Source organism: Actinia tenebrosa, unplaced genomic scaffold (assembly GCF_029948245.1).
Source record: "Actinia tenebrosa isolate PJP-AT-01 unplaced genomic scaffold, QUT_ActTen_1.0 PGA_scaffold0__85_contigs__length_37466705, whole genome shotgun sequence".
Lineage (NCBI taxonomy): Eukaryota > Metazoa > Cnidaria > Anthozoa > Actiniaria > Actiniidae > Actinia > Actinia tenebrosa.
Genome location: NW_028292569.1, coordinates 15381765 through 15397505, shown reverse-complemented (window position 1 = coordinate 15397505; position 15741 = coordinate 15381765). Strand labels below are relative to the sequence as shown.

Below are 15741 nucleotides of genomic sequence, written 5' to 3'. Positions count from 1 at the left end.
TTCCGTTTGCACTTCTAGAATTAGGGAGTCGGTGTCTGTGTACAGGAGGCGACAGCGGTCTCCGTACTTTGGCTTAAGCTTATCGTAGTAGAACTCGTACATAAGCAGCTTCGATAGATCCAGCACCGTAAAGCCTGTGTAAACGGGCTTGTTTAGTAAGAGGTTTGCCCTTTTCATGTGAATCACGTAGAAGTTCAGCATTTCTACGTATCTAACGAAGCCTGGCTGTGACACGTATGCTTCTGCTTCCTCTTTGGTGCTGACTATTTTTACGCTTACGCGCTTGCGGATGTTCTCCATTGTCTTTCCGAACACGCTGTTGTTCATCAGTTTGAAGAGGTTTTTCTCGAAGTCATTTTTCGCTGCGGTACGCTTTTGCGTGTTAAAGTCAATGTAGGGGCGCATCCAGGGTTCCTGCGTGAATTTTAGGACTCTGTGGATCTTCTCTACGCGCATTCCGTGTCGCACGTAGAACTGCAGGTTGCGGTAATGTACCACATACTTCTTCTTATCCATCAGGTTCATAGTTAGTTTCCTGTACGGTTTGTAACCAGGGCACATTTGCTTTTGCAGCGGACTTAGCTGCTTAAATGGTATCTCTATCGCTTCTGGTGCTAAGGGGAACTCATTGTGTTCGTCGTGCAGGCGCTCTGGGTACTCCAGATCCACTTCTAAGACGTAACCCTTGTCTTCCTCCTTTCCTACCTGCATGTAGAAGTCTATCGGCTTCACTGGATCCCATTCGAAGTCTCTCACAGGTAGGTACTGTGACATTGCCCAACCATAAAGGTTATTCGCATCCAGGTAGTAAATGTATGTGGTTGGTTTCTCTGGGTCGTGCTCTACTAAGGGGTTGTTTGCGCGGGCGTAACGTCGGCTGGGTCCGCATACGCCGCCACGAATACCGTCTTCCATAAACCGATACATGTCGTACTCCGTTAGGAGATCCAACTGCGCATTTGTCTTCTTTAACAAAGCACTCCAGCTGAGCCCAGGAGCCGTGTAGAAATTAGCGGGATCCAATCCGTAATATTCCATAGCCATCTTTCTGAAGCTTTGGAAAACGTCTGCAAGCAGCACTACGTCAGACCTTAGGTAGATGTCGTGGTAGTCCCCCATGTTCTCACAGGAGTACTTTTCCCACACGTCTAACGCATGCTGGTACTCCTCATCCTTTATACCGGACTCGTTTAGGGTGCTGTAGAAGCGATCTTTGGGTGGTAGGGACTCTTTGAATCGATCCCAGGAGTCCATGTATTCGTATGGGTAGACTCCTTTCCTTTCCGCGCCGTATTGACTGGAAATGGGAAAGTTGGTGTTATACTTTACGAGGTTTGCTAAGGAGTCCGCCATGAACTGCTGCGAGTCTAAGAACTTCAGCTTGCCTACGGTTACGGACATGTAGCGCTCTTTGTTGTTGGGTATGCATTTGACGTCGGAGCCGTCTGTTCCTTGTAGTAGCAAATGGGAGTCGTAACCGCGGAGGTTGTGAAAGAACACCGGAATCTCCATGTCTGGATTTACTTTGAAGTTTATATTGCATTTCCAATGAGCCGCTCCTCTGTATTTACCCGTGATGTGGCAGTGATCCCTAACCTTATCCACATAGAAATCCTCAACAAATGCTTTGTGGCAGTGAATGCAGTGCGTGGAGGGCTTTCCCGGCTTCTCACCTTTCTTAGCATACTTCCCGCATTTAAAATGAGCTTCTCCTAGATACTTTCCATCTTCATCCCACGCTTTCTTGGCTCGTCTTCCAAACTGGAGAAGCGTATGTTGGCAAATGTGGCATTTTTTTGCCTTGTTAAAAGCCTCCTGGTTCTCTTTGGTAAATTCCATCTTCTTTGGACATCTTAATTGTTCTCTAATCTCTCCCTCCTCTTCTCGCAATGCTTCTAGAAACTCATTAGCTGCGTTCTTACCTCGGTAAATCACAGGAGGGTTTGCTTTACCGTCTGATCTGACTACTATGTAACCAAAGGAGCAGATCTCGTGTAATCCTACCTTATTCGTGGCGCCACGTTTCTGCTCTTCCTTAGTTATCAACGCTTCGAAGTCTGCATATATCACGTAAGGCACTTGCATCTGCTTTTGATGGTCTGCGTATGAAAGCTCTTTGTTGGTGGGCATCTGGATCCGTTGCGCCACTTCTTCGACTCCGCGGCAGATCTCATCGTGTTTCTTTAGGGTATTTAAGGATGTAAATGACAGCAAGCAGCAGTCACAGAAGTACTTTTTGCCTTTGTGCTTAGTATGTCTGTAGAATAGTCTGCTAATGTGTTTAACCCATGAGTAGTGTCCGCCGTGGTAGAATAAATGTACGCGCTCTCCTTTACTTTTTGACAGAACTAACGGTACTATCGTCTGCTCTCTGACTCCGTAAACGTTAATTGCTAGATCGTTTATTTCCTCAAATATGGGGATGTCTATCAACTGCATGGGAAATTCCACACCATCCCACTCTAAATCATCTGTGGGATACTTACTTGTCCTACAGGGATCCTTCTCTGCTGGATACAGTGCAGACCTGATTGCCCACATAAAGCATCGATTGTCTTCATTCTTCACGTTTACAATAGCCTTCTTCCTTTCTACCCACGTTGGTAGCGGTACGTAACTCCCCCCTCGTATGGGTACGTACCTGGCTATGCTTATCTCTATTCCTTCAACCTCCTCTACTGTCCAACCCGATCCTTCTTTCGTGTAGTTAGACAGCGACTCCATTATTGCTTCTAAGGCTTCACTGAGTGACCTATCCAGATTCGTGGATTCTAATATCACTAACGACTTTGATCGCAACATTGCTGTCGTCATTACCTCGTCTTTTGACAAACTTACTTCTACCATTATGCTCGCTTTCAGGGCTCCTAATTCTTCTATACCTTTTCGGAGAGTCCTTTTAACCTTCCTTTCTGACTGACGCCAAAACTGTCTAACGTCAATCTCACCGTTACCGGGTATTGACACCGTGCTGAAGTTGCTTTGGGATTCCATCTATATAATAGGAAATATTTTATACCTAATACCAAGCACTTTTTAAGTCGTCGTAGTCGTACTCACAGTCCTGACAATGCCAAAACAATTTAACCTTAGTCTCAAACTTCTTACCACATCCACAATCATAACTGCTCATACACTTCGTCTTCATTTTCAAATGCTTTTTCAAATCCGCTTCTTTCTTAAAAGTTCTCTTACATTCTTCGCACTCCATATATAGACTAACATATTTGCGCTGTTGCCCCCAACCACACTTGGAGTGGGGATTGTCCGTAGGTGGATTTTTGACACGGGTCTTGCCCGTGTTGAGATTGCGCTGGAACCCCCATTCCCTATACTACTCTTGCAAGATGACTGCGTGGCCCCATTTTCGGGCGCTCGTCACCAATTAATATAAAAACTGCGTATGGGGTAGCTCTTTATAAGACAATCACTATTATCAATTTTACTCACTATCTTAATGCTCATTGGTCGAGTAACTACAGCTAATTCTAGCTATCAGCATGCGCCAGTGATTTTTCAGCGGTCGATAGTTATATGTAGCCAGTTATCGGCAAAAACGAGCCTGCATTGTAGAGGGGGAAAATATAATCAAGGTAAAAAATTAGAGAAAAACATTCTTGAAATAGGAATATTTGCTAAACCTTCTTTTAATAACAAATGTAAGTGAGACCTCCTTATTTTAATGACTTGTCAATAGACAATCTATCATTGACCAATCGTAAGTCATTCCTAATGACTTGTTTATTAACCTGAGGGTGAAGGTGATTTGTTTATTGATATGACCTTCCACTTTTAATTAGGAAGTACTTTTTGTAGTAAGCAACAGCTGCAAATCTGCTGTACTTTTCCAGTTGTTGGTCATATAAAACTTTGTAAATGCGTTCTGGAAAAGAGCAGGGTTGTTTACTGCACAAACAATCACTTCCTAAGCCTTCTTCTAGAAGATCTTTTGTTTAGAATTATCCTTTTTGGAAAGTTAAAGTATTTTTATTATAATCTTTTCTCTACTAGTTAAGCTAGCGAGCACCATCGACCGATTTGCAGGATCAGCTCTTAGAACTTAGTGCTCGTACTTTTTCCTTAAGTCTACACCTGTTTCAAGCTCTTACGTCATACGTGGCCTAACTGGTTCAATCTAGTTTGATCGACACTTGTCAAAAACGCACTGCTCAAGCTCGGAGATGGCAAAACGTAACTAAGGGCAACTCGTATTTTTGATGCCGGTGTTTTGATTGTTTTACAAAATCGCCAAACTTAAGAAAAATACTGAAAACTTAAGGTTGTCCTTTTCGCAATAGCAAGATAATTTCGATTGTGATACACTGCTGATTTATACAAAAAAAACTATTGTTCATACAAAGCAAAAATAATCTTTGAAAATGCCGCCACTCGCGGCCCGACGACGACATCCAGCATGGCTAATTTGCAGATAATCACATGGTCGGTTCCTATGTAAAGAAATTCAAAAATATCTGTAAAATTACAAAACGAATATTTAAAAAATAGCCCTGTCGGTTAAAATAAAACCTACCTTTAGATGTGATCAATTGTTATTGTCCGCCATTTTGTTTTTTTCTCCCAACGCATGCGTCGGTAGTGCGTTTTTCACTAGTGTTAGTTTGACTTAGTACAACCGGTTATGTGACGTAGTACTCTAGCTTAACCCTTCAATACGAGCTCACTTAGAGTTAGTAGTCAGTCTGCAGTTATTTTCCAGCCAGTCGTTAAGTTATTCTTCAGTCCGTTGTCGTTATTCTTCAGAGTCAGTCTGCAGTTAGTCGCATTAGTCAATGCAGCAACCTCTGCAAGAAAATAAACTTGTAGTCAAGAGCGTCTGGTCTAGAAGAAATTTATGTGTCCGTAGGGAAAGTATCATTTCTCTACGTTACAATAGGTCAGCGGATGGCGGTTATTCGTAGTTTTGTTTTTGGATGTATTATTTATTTTGAAACTTTTGAAGAATAAAGTTATTTTAAAGTTTTCTTCTTTAATTATCAGTTAATGGATTTCAACAATTGATGTGTAAGATATCTCAATCAACAGTAGATTAATTCGTTACTTCAATATATTTGTGTCTGTGCCGTAAAGAACAGTATTTAGGTACACTCTCTTCATATCCAAAATAACGCAGTCTAGATTAAATGTATGTTGTTGGGCTTCCTGTGGTTTCGAGATTGTTGGTTGCCAGGTTGCCAGGCTCTCATTCTCTTATCTTCCCGAGAGAGACTGAACAAATGTTTGACTTTGGCGGGATTTTATACACGAATGACCTTTTTACTGTCATTTCACGAAGTAAAAAAGCGAGTACTTGGTGAGTAGCTTTATTTGTCTGCTTCAAATCGATCGAAGTTTAAAACAACAGAAATCTTGCATTCTGATCTCTTGGTAACTTGTTGATCGTTTATCATCAATCTCGCTGTTTGAGATGCACTGATTACCAGATTTGAATGCTGAAACGGAAGTTTCGAGTAAAAATATTATTTAAAAACCTTTGAATCCATATAATAATACATTATAGAATAATTGCATGCTTTGATGTTTATATATGGACGTAATTTGAACTTGACTCACATATTTCGTACACATAATTTTCAGGGCACATAGCTTTCATTGTTGCCAGTAGTTTATCGACGTATTTCTACGTGGATTCATCCATCCTTCTATGTATTCGCCGAAATAAGAGAGGAAAATATATTAAGGTAAGATATATGTGTTTCGTAGTTGAATATTTCAAGGCGATATTTCGATCCAATCCAGTCCAACACGTGCGAATGTCATGTTTTGTCAAAGGATCGTATTACTCGACCAAACTATCATTGCAAAGAGACGATGCTTGTTAAAATAGCAAAAGGACATATTTGATTATATTTCTTTAATATTTTTCTATAATCTTGAGAATATTTGTGTACTCCCAAAAGGTAGGTTTTTATTCAAGCTTACTTCCTTTTCTTTATCATTTTTTATAAGAACTTATACACCCGGCCAATGTCCTACTTTTATTGTAAGTATTAAATTGCCGGTAAAAAATCATTTTAGGGCAATATTTTTCTCTTTCGGTTAAAAACAAACAAAGGAAATAAAAACCAATTTTTGGTTTGCAATTATTAGCCAAGAGAATAAAATATAACAAAAGCCATGCTGGAACATGCTGGAACATAGAACAAAAGAATTTATTGGAAAATCCTAATCCTATAAATCTTTTGTCAAATAATTCCGACATCGTGACTATGGTGTCATAATAAAGTATGCGTTTGATTTGCATGACTTGTATGATTCCCCATCCCCCCCCCAAAATCATTATTTAAGATAACAGCTTCCTTTAATGATTACCAAGTCAAAAATACATGTTACAATATAGAATAGAATATTTGAATGAACAGAAATTATTTGATGCTTACAATAATATACACTTAATTGAAGAATCATTGTTGGGTTCAGAAACATAGTACATAGAAGCTGAGACTGAAATGGCACATAGGAAGTATGTTAATTAGATGCATGCTGTGACCGGCAACCCGTGGCATCATCCACTGTTTTTAATACGCATTTGGCATTCTAAACTGACTGTATGGATGGCCCAAATGAATAAATTATAATATAATTATGTCATTTCCCATGTGCCATTTCAGTCTCAGCTTTTATGTTGTATGTCAATCATTTTGAATAAACTTAGGATATATTCTGCAAAAGTCCCCTTTGCAGTTCCTGTGGCCATCTTGAAAGGTAGCCATGCCTTTGAATCGAAGTGAGACGAATGGTGAGCTTGCAATGATAGAGACCTTTTCTAACACCTTGGACAGTTATTCACATATATCTGTCATTGCAAGCTCACCATTGGTTTCGCTTCGATGCAAAGGCACGGCTACCTTTCAAGATGGTGCAGGGAACTGTGAAGGGCACTATTCTTTGCACATTTCAAATATGCTACTTATGCTAATGCAGTATTCACTAAATTATCAAGTCTCAGTTCCTCTATTTTTAGTCCTATCCATTCTGGAAGGCTTTATATTCGCATACTATGCAATATGTACCTTCTATATAACAGAATTTTTTATGCTAACAATTGCTTTTGTATATTCCTAAATATTATATATAACGGAATTTATGCAACTAACTACTCGCTTAAATTCTGTTATATACTAAACACTATATAACGGAATTTATGCAACTAACTACTCGCTTAAATTCTGTTATATACTAAACACTATATAACGGAATTTATGCAACTAACTACTCGCTTAAATTCTGTTACATATGAAACGCTATATAACGGAATTTATGCAACTAACTACTCGCTTAAATTCTGTTATACATGAAACACTATATAACGGAATTTATGCAACTAACTACTCGCTTAAATTCTGTTATATACTATATACTATATAACGGAATTTATGCAACTAACTACTCGCTTAAATTCTGTTATATACTACATACTATATAACGGAATTTATGCAACTAACTACTCGCTTAAATTCTGTTATATATGAAACGCTATATTACGGAAATTATGCAACTAACTACTCGCTTAAATTCTGTTATATACATACATACGCATATAACGGAATTTATGCAACTAACTACTCGCTTAAATTCTGTTATATATGAAACCCTATGTAACGGAATTTATGCAACTAACTACTCGCTTAAATTCTGTTATACATGAAACACTATATAACGGAATTTATGCAACTAACTACTCGCTTAAATTCTGTTATATATCAAACGCTATATAACGGAATTTATGCAACTAACTACTCGCTTAAATTCTGTTATAAATGAAACACTATATAACGGAATTTATGCAACTAACTACTCGCTTAAATTCTGTTATACATGAAACACTATATGTGACAGAGTCAAAAGACACTATTTTGGACAGTAATTATTTAGTCATAAATCTATATTTTTAATTAGGAATGCCTCGTGTACACATAGGAATGTAATTCTTTAGTTAACTGTTTGCGTGGAAAATGCGTAAGCAAGAAATAATTTCCGTACGTAATTACATTACAGTGAGTCATGCCTAGGTTTGGCGCTTGTTTACGTAAGTTCGTGTTTGGGACATCCTGTTTGCGCCTAGGGCGTGCAACATTGCGTAGGATGTGTAAGGTCTTAAGAATGCAGGTTTTTCCATAAAAATAGGCCCAAACTAAGCTTAAATCAGTGTAGTAAAAGTTCTTGAAGACGTTGCACATATCAAGACAAGGAATTCTCTACGATGTAAAGGTATGAATCTTTGCAGCCTTTTACACTTATACCTAGGATAGATTTAGGACAAATCTATGTTAATATCGTTAACTAGTCGTTATATTTTATAGCTTAGATTTTATACATATTTGTTAAGCATTCGTTTCATGTTGTAGTAATTCTAGTCGCATTAGCGCGTAATTTAGTACAAAGTTATTCACGCAGTAGTAATTTAGTAATCACGCTAAGTGTATTTTGTCTTTTAAACTCTTTAAAACGTTTACTATAGGATCGCTACCGCCTTACTCGCTTGTTTAACCTTTTTACTACGATAAATAGCCTTAACTGCGGGATAAAAGACCTTTTCTTTCCAACCTTTAATTTGTTCGCTACTTAAACTCTACACTCAAGGTCATTGTCGCGACCGCGTGTTCAGTAAACCGTGTAATTCTTAGTTTGTCATAAACAAAGGTTAAAATACTTACCTAAAGCCATAGTTAACCTCTAGTCAATTTTTCCTATTGCTTTTTCCATTGGTTTAGTTCATTTTAAACGGTTTACCGACTTGTACATTAAACTTTGCAACCTAGTAATTTTCACTCGCGTATTGTAAACACTGCTAATCAGTATGCAATATTCAAATTACCTGTGACGTAATTTACGTATTTCCGTTTCTATTTATATCTAGCAAAACTGTATTTTATTCATAACTTTTAGCTATTTAGATAAGCTACAAATTTATTTTATCTCATTGTAAATATTTTTCTTGTTTTCATTAGAGATATCCTGTAATCTCGTTCCCGTTTTTTTTCATGTATTGTAAAGTTGTGTGAATTTTTCAATAAATTCTTTTGTCGAAACCACTTGCAATCTGATTCATAGCTGAGCGCCTTGCCGCCGGTTACATATATAACGGAATTTATGCAACTAACTACTCGCTTAAATTCTGTTATATATCAAACGCTATATAACGGAATTTATGCAACTAACTACTCGCTTAAATTCTGTTATATATCAAACGCTATATAACGGAATTTATGCAACTAACTACTCGCTTAAATTCTGTTATATAGTGTTTCATATGTAACAGAATTTAAGCGAGTAGTTAGTTGCATAAATTCCGTTATATAGTGTTTAGTATATAACAGAATTTAAGCGAGTAGTTAGTTGCATAAATTCCGTTATATAGTGTTTAGTATATAACAGAATTTAAGCGAGTAGTTAGTTGCATAAATTCCGTTATATAGCGTTTCATGTATAACAGAATTTAAGCGAGTAGTTAGTTGCATAAATTCCGTTATATAGCGTTTGATATATAACAGAATTTAAGCGAGTAGTTAGTTGCATAAATTCCGTTATATGCGTATGTATGTATATAACAGAATTTAAGCGAGTAGTTAGTTGCATAAATTCCGTTATATAGTGTTTAGTATATAACAGAATTTAAGCGAGTAGTTAGTTGCATAAATTCCGTTATATAGTGTTTCATGTATAACAGAATTTAAGCGAGTAGTTGCATAAATTCCGTTATATAGCGTTTGATATATAACAGAATTTAAGCGAGTAGTTAGTTGCATAAATTCCGTTATATAGTGTTTGATATATAACAGAATTTAAGCGAGTAGTTAGTTGCATAAATTCCGTTATATAGCGTTTGATATATAACAGAATTTAAGCGAGTAGTTAGTTGCATAAATTCCGTTACGTATGTATGTGTGTATATAACAGAATTTAAGCGAGTAGTTAGTTGCATAAATTCCGTTATATAGTGTTTCATTTATAACAGAATTTAAGCGAGTAGTTAGTTGCATAAATTCCGTTATATAGCGTTTGATATATAACAGAATTTAAGCGAGTAGTTAGTTGCATAAATTCCGTTATATAGTGTTTCATGTATAACAGAATTTAAGCGAGTAGTTAGCTGCATAAATTCCGTTATATAAGTATATATGTATATAACAGAATTTAAGCGAGTAGTTAGTTGCATAAATTCCGTTATATACGTATACATGTATATAACAGAATTTAAGCGAGTAGTTAGTTGCATAAATTCCGTTATATAGTGTTTAGTATATAACAGAATTTAAGCGAGTAGTTAGTTGCATAAATTCCGTTATATAGCGTTTGATATATAACAGAATTTAAGCGAGTAGTTAGTTGCATAAATTCCGTTATATAGTGTTTCATATGTAACAGAATTTAAGCGAGTAGTTAGTTGCATAAATTCCGTTATATAGTATATAGTATATAACAGAATTTAAGCGAGTAGTTAGTTGCATAAATTCCGTTATATAGCGTTTCATATGTAACAGAATTTAAGCGAGTAGTTAGTTGCATAAATTCCGTTATATACGTATACATGTATATAACAGAATTTAAGCGAGTAGTTAGTTGCATAAATTCCGTTATATAGTGTTTAGTATATAACAGAATTTAAGCGAGTAGTTAGTTGCATAAATTCCGTTATATAGCGTTTGATATATAACAGAATTTAAGCGAGTAGTTAGTTGCATAAATTCCGTTATATAGTGTTTCATATGTAACAGAATTTAAGCGAGTAGTTAGTTGCATAAATTCCGTTATATAGTGTTTCATGTATAACAGAATTTAAGCGAGTAGTTAGTTGCATAAATTCCGTTACATAGTGTTTCATGTATAACAGAATTTAAGCGAGTAGTTAGTTGCATAAATTCCGTTATATAGCGTTTGATATATAACAGAATTTAAGCGAGTAGTTAGTTGCATAAATTCCGTTATATAGTGTTTCTTATATAACAGAATTTAAGCGAGTAGTTAGTTGCATAAATTCCGTTATATAGTGTTTAGTATATAACAGAATTTAAGCGAGTAGTTAGTTGCATAAATTCCGTTATATAGTGTTTCATGTATAACAGAATTTAAGCGAGTAGTTAGTTGCATAAATTCCGTTATATAGTGTTTCATGTATAACAGAATTTAAGCGAGTAGTTAGTTGCATAAATTCCGTTATATGGTGTTTAGTATATAACAGAATTTAAGCGAGTAGTTAGTTGCATAAATTCCGTTATATAGTTTATAGTATATAACAGAATTTAAGCGAGTAGTTAGTTGCATAAATTCCGTTATATAGTGTTTAGTATATAACAGAATTTAAGCGAGTAGTTAGTTGCATAAATTCCGTTATATAGTTCATAGTATATAACAGAATTTAAGCGAGTAGTTAGTTGCATAAATTCCGTTATATAGTGTTTAGTATATAACAGAATTTAAGCGAGTAGTTAGTTGCATAAATTACGTTATATAGCGTTTGATATATAACAGAATTTAAGCGAGTAGTTAGTTGCATAAATTCTGTTATATATGTATATATGTATATTTTATAATAAACATATAGAAGCAAATACTTGCATAAATTATTCCGTTATATATACCTTTTTGTTTGCATAATATGCTTATATATATATTCCCATCCATTCTTCCATATTATCCTTACCTTTATTTTTCCCACCTCTAATTTATTGGTTGTGTTTACTCCTATCAAAGGTCATTCTATATTGCTTACTATCAATCGCATGACTTTTTGGAGTTGACTTGGGGGCAATTAGTATGCAAATAGTAACTGATATGTCAAAACATGTCAAAGTAAGAGTTAATTACCAAGAACGGAGGCAATAAACCATATACATCCTGAGGGCCGCAGGCTGGAGGGATGTATATGCTTATTGTCAATGTTCAAGGTAATTAAGTATTTTATTTATCAATTGAGAAGGTTTTCTATCAAATGTTGCTCATTATTAATGCGAAGTCTATATATAGTTATCAACCAGGTTAATAACTAACTATATATTGACCTTGCATCTATAATGAGGGTTATAACAAAAATAAAACCTTGTGAATAACAGAGAAAACCGTGTCAATTGAGAAATAATTAGTAATCTCAAAGTATTCTACCTCACTATTTCTACCCCCTGAAACGAGAAATCAAGATATACTTGTACAACCTCCAAGGTCCTTTGAGCTTCCAAATGTTAATTGCCCCCAAGTCAAAGCACAGATATTACCGGAAGTGTGCTGCTAAAAAACAGCCTAAATAACTCTAATACAGTATTGTATTTATAACCCGTGCAAAATGATCAAATTTAGATATATACCGACACTTTATTTAAAGAGGGTACATAAATAGAGAATAAATGTTCGGTAGTCTTCCTTATGGCCAAGTTTGATTTCATCCTTGCTTCTGTATACTCCTATCTTTTATCACCTTGATTTCTAAGTATGAGGTTAATTACTGTGAGCCACACCCCTACGTCCTTCCTACATCCTTGCTCCTGTATACTCCTATCTTTTATCACCTTGATTTCTAAGTATGAGGTTAATTACTGTGAGCCACACCCCTACCTACCCCTTCCGAAATTTTGCCATTCTTCAACGATGAACTTCAGGTCTTTGGAGTTAAAACCTTGAGCAACACGCTAGCACATATTTAAACTTTGGATATTGTAATGGAGAATCATGGGAAAAGTTTCTTTAATTATAAGTACTAGTATCCTTCACAGCCGTTTCTTAGTGTCGTCGCCGATTGCGTTGAGCGTTGCATGATGAAACTAAGTGGGGAGTGAGCATCGCGTGACGACACTAAGTGGGGAGTGAGCATTGCGTGACGACACTAAGTGGGGAGTGAGCTTTGCATGAAGACACTAAGAACAGCTGCTGGGGAGACAAAGTATAAGTCTATTGGATAAGTTATTAGATGAACTATTGTTTTGGTTACTATTTTCCGGTGGCATCTCTATCGGTGCTTCATTTTTTCGAGTGACGTAGCGAAAACAGGTATCCCAATACTTTCACTCATTGACATCTCGACATCTCTTGTTATACAATCTCCTCACTCTAAGGTCATCTTGGCGAAAGCTACTGAATCAAATTCAATAGCTGTTATTACAGTTGAGCCCGCAATGAGAAATTCTTTTGTTTTAAGAATCATACAAGTGAGGCTATTCGGCCGATACAATGTTTGTTGTCTTATTTGAATCTACTGAGTATTAGTATGCACAACCATCCAATATTCATGTCAACACACAGCTGGGAGAATGTTTGACATATGTGACGGCTTTCTCTATGCTTCTGAGCTTTGTATATACGATTTGAAAATCTAAGGAATTAAGTGCTTAACGTTCTCAACCACGTTAAGGAACTGCATTGGAATCATATTGAACCCTATTGAATTCCAGGAAGACAGCCCAGAGCGTCTTCAGCAGGTTAGTTTTTGTATTTCAGTAGCATTCGCTCGCTGACACGGCCTCCAATTATAGTTTAATTTAATCGACCTCTCAGGGGATAGTATGAATGCTTTATCCTAAATCAACTTGCCATTAAGAATAATTCCTATAGACTACATAGCAACTAAGCTGGCAAAGATTACACTAGTTTTTAGCTAGTTATCTCTTCTTGCAGGGTAGTTTCTTCGCCTTTTTTTGTACGACCTTTCTTGTCTGAAAACATTGAGTCGAGCATATTATGTTACGGTTACCAACATTTTCTCATCATTATTATATTACCTACACCTAAATTGATCTCTAAACTGTAGCGACAAGTAAGATCTGTTCTTTTAATGGGACGAAAAGATGGGAATCGCTTAATTTAATTCAACATTATCCATTGAAGGAATCTTAACTTTATTTTGCCATGTTATTTGATCGTCAAAGCAAATTATCGTTCCTCAAGATGACATCCTTCAGATTCATCGGTTAATATCATAAAATTTTAATGTTTCTTCAGTTCATTGCAAAGTCAGAGTCATTTACCGAAGTTATTTACTTTCACACAAAACGGAGTACCATTTTTAAACCTTTTTCTTTTTGAATAGGATATTTTAACTCACGTACTGCTGAATATGATTCTTTTTGCCTGTAAAACGTGCAACGACACCTTCAACAACCAATAGACTGTATTAAAAACATAATAGCTTTGTGGTTTGTATGGCTTATTGTGTTGCAGGTGTTTGCCGCTTCCTGGCCAAAGCTCACGGCTTTATATACATCGGCGAGCCCTAAGATCAGTTGTGCTCAGATTTTGATTTTGTTTTTGTCCATGTCTGCCGGATTTGAAGAGAGACTGGAGACAGTATATAACTCTTTCTCAAAATAGTACTATCTACTTAATGAACAAAGATACTACTTGAAATATGCTAATGTTTTATAGCATGAGGCATTTTTTGTTGTCTGTTTATTTACTTTTTTTCTTTCAAACATTTAGTAATGACATCTTTACCTGAGACGCTGCCAAACATACAGATGTTGGGATTTGTCTTGTCACTTTTTCTTTGCCAATCTGATGTGTATTTAGTAATGACATCTTTACCTGAGACGCTGCCAAACATACAGATGTTGGGATTTGTCTTGTCACTTTTTCTTTGCCAATCTGATGTGTATGTAAAGTAAAATCTGACATGTGGTCGGACAGAAAGAAAGTAAAGATCGTCAATATCATCTTATTATAAACCCTTATGCTTCAAGTGAAATAGGAAAGGAAAGAAAAGTGAGCTGAGAAAAACAAGAATGAAAGGACTGAATGGAAGAACAACTCCTTTTAAACGAATTCCAACATTGATTTTTTTTGTTGATTTTTTTCGGCGTTCAGTTTTCGTCTGAGTCATGTCAAGATACACACGTAGCTGCAGACAATGCGTCGTCAATGCTATTAGGGTGTTTATATTGAATATATCTTTTCATAAGATATTACCTACCTCAATTCCTTTTGCCGTTTATTAATCTGTCATATCAACCATCTATCAATACTATAAACATGGAACTCCACCTCAGGCGGATCACAGAATATAGGGTCCAAAATGCCACAAGAAGCCCAAAATTATATGCTTTTTTTCTTTCTTTCTTTCTTTTTTTTTTTTTTTTTTTGATAACTTAGGGAGTTGCCTCCAACTATACCATGCACTGCCATTACAGGATAAACCAGTTAGAAATCGCCAAATAAAAGCCCCATGATAAGATCGAACAGAGGTACAAACTCTGTGTAAATTGGAGCAGCATTCTGACTAAGCAAAGCAGTAACAATAGTAGTGGAAACTAAAGAGAAACACCAAAGTTAAAGTTGGGCTGCATGCAGGCTAATGAGGGCTAGAGCCTTGTCCCTTGACATGGATATAGTCGATTCGTTCCCGGAATAAATTCTTTTGTAACAAATTACTTCTTTATTTGTTGTGAAAACAAGAGTACATAAGGGAATCCCAATCACTCTGATATCGCGATATGCAAATGGATCGGCATTTGACATCAACTGATAAGCTTTCCAGTTATCGCAAATGCCAAGTAAATGCTGTTTAAACGTCTAGAAAATATCCAATTTTTTAGCTAAAAATACTAAGAAATTAGTGACCTTTCACTGTGCGGACACTCGTACCACGAACACTTCAAGGTTATTTTAAGCATTTTGCGAGTAATCCAATTAGAAGCCAGATTCATACACAGGTTCCAACATTTTTTTTCGTGCAATGTCAGTCTATTGGGTTGTGGTTGCCGTTAAAATTTTTAAAAATTTACAATATAAAGTGTATCA

The 15741-nt window shown here is 36.1% G+C and overlaps 1 protein-coding gene across 5 annotated transcripts in view; it reads left to right on the top strand.

The window, feature by feature from the left end:
- Positions 1–15741, top strand: part of LOC116308566 (uncharacterized) — a 73753-nt gene that overhangs the window by 50050 nt on the left and 7962 nt on the right. For 2 of the 5 annotated variants that reach the window (XM_089032813.1, XM_089032811.1), the window contains exon 1: positions 7839–8229. The exons of 1 other annotated variant lie outside the window; for it this stretch is intronic. The gene's annotated coding sequence lies outside the window, so the exon portion shown is untranslated. Of the gene's footprint in view, positions 1–5248; positions 5312–5595; positions 5700–7838; positions 8230–13063; positions 13428–15741 lie in introns of those variants that run through there. 2 more of the 5 variants (XM_089032818.1, XM_031719028.2) reach the window with 2 other exon arrangements.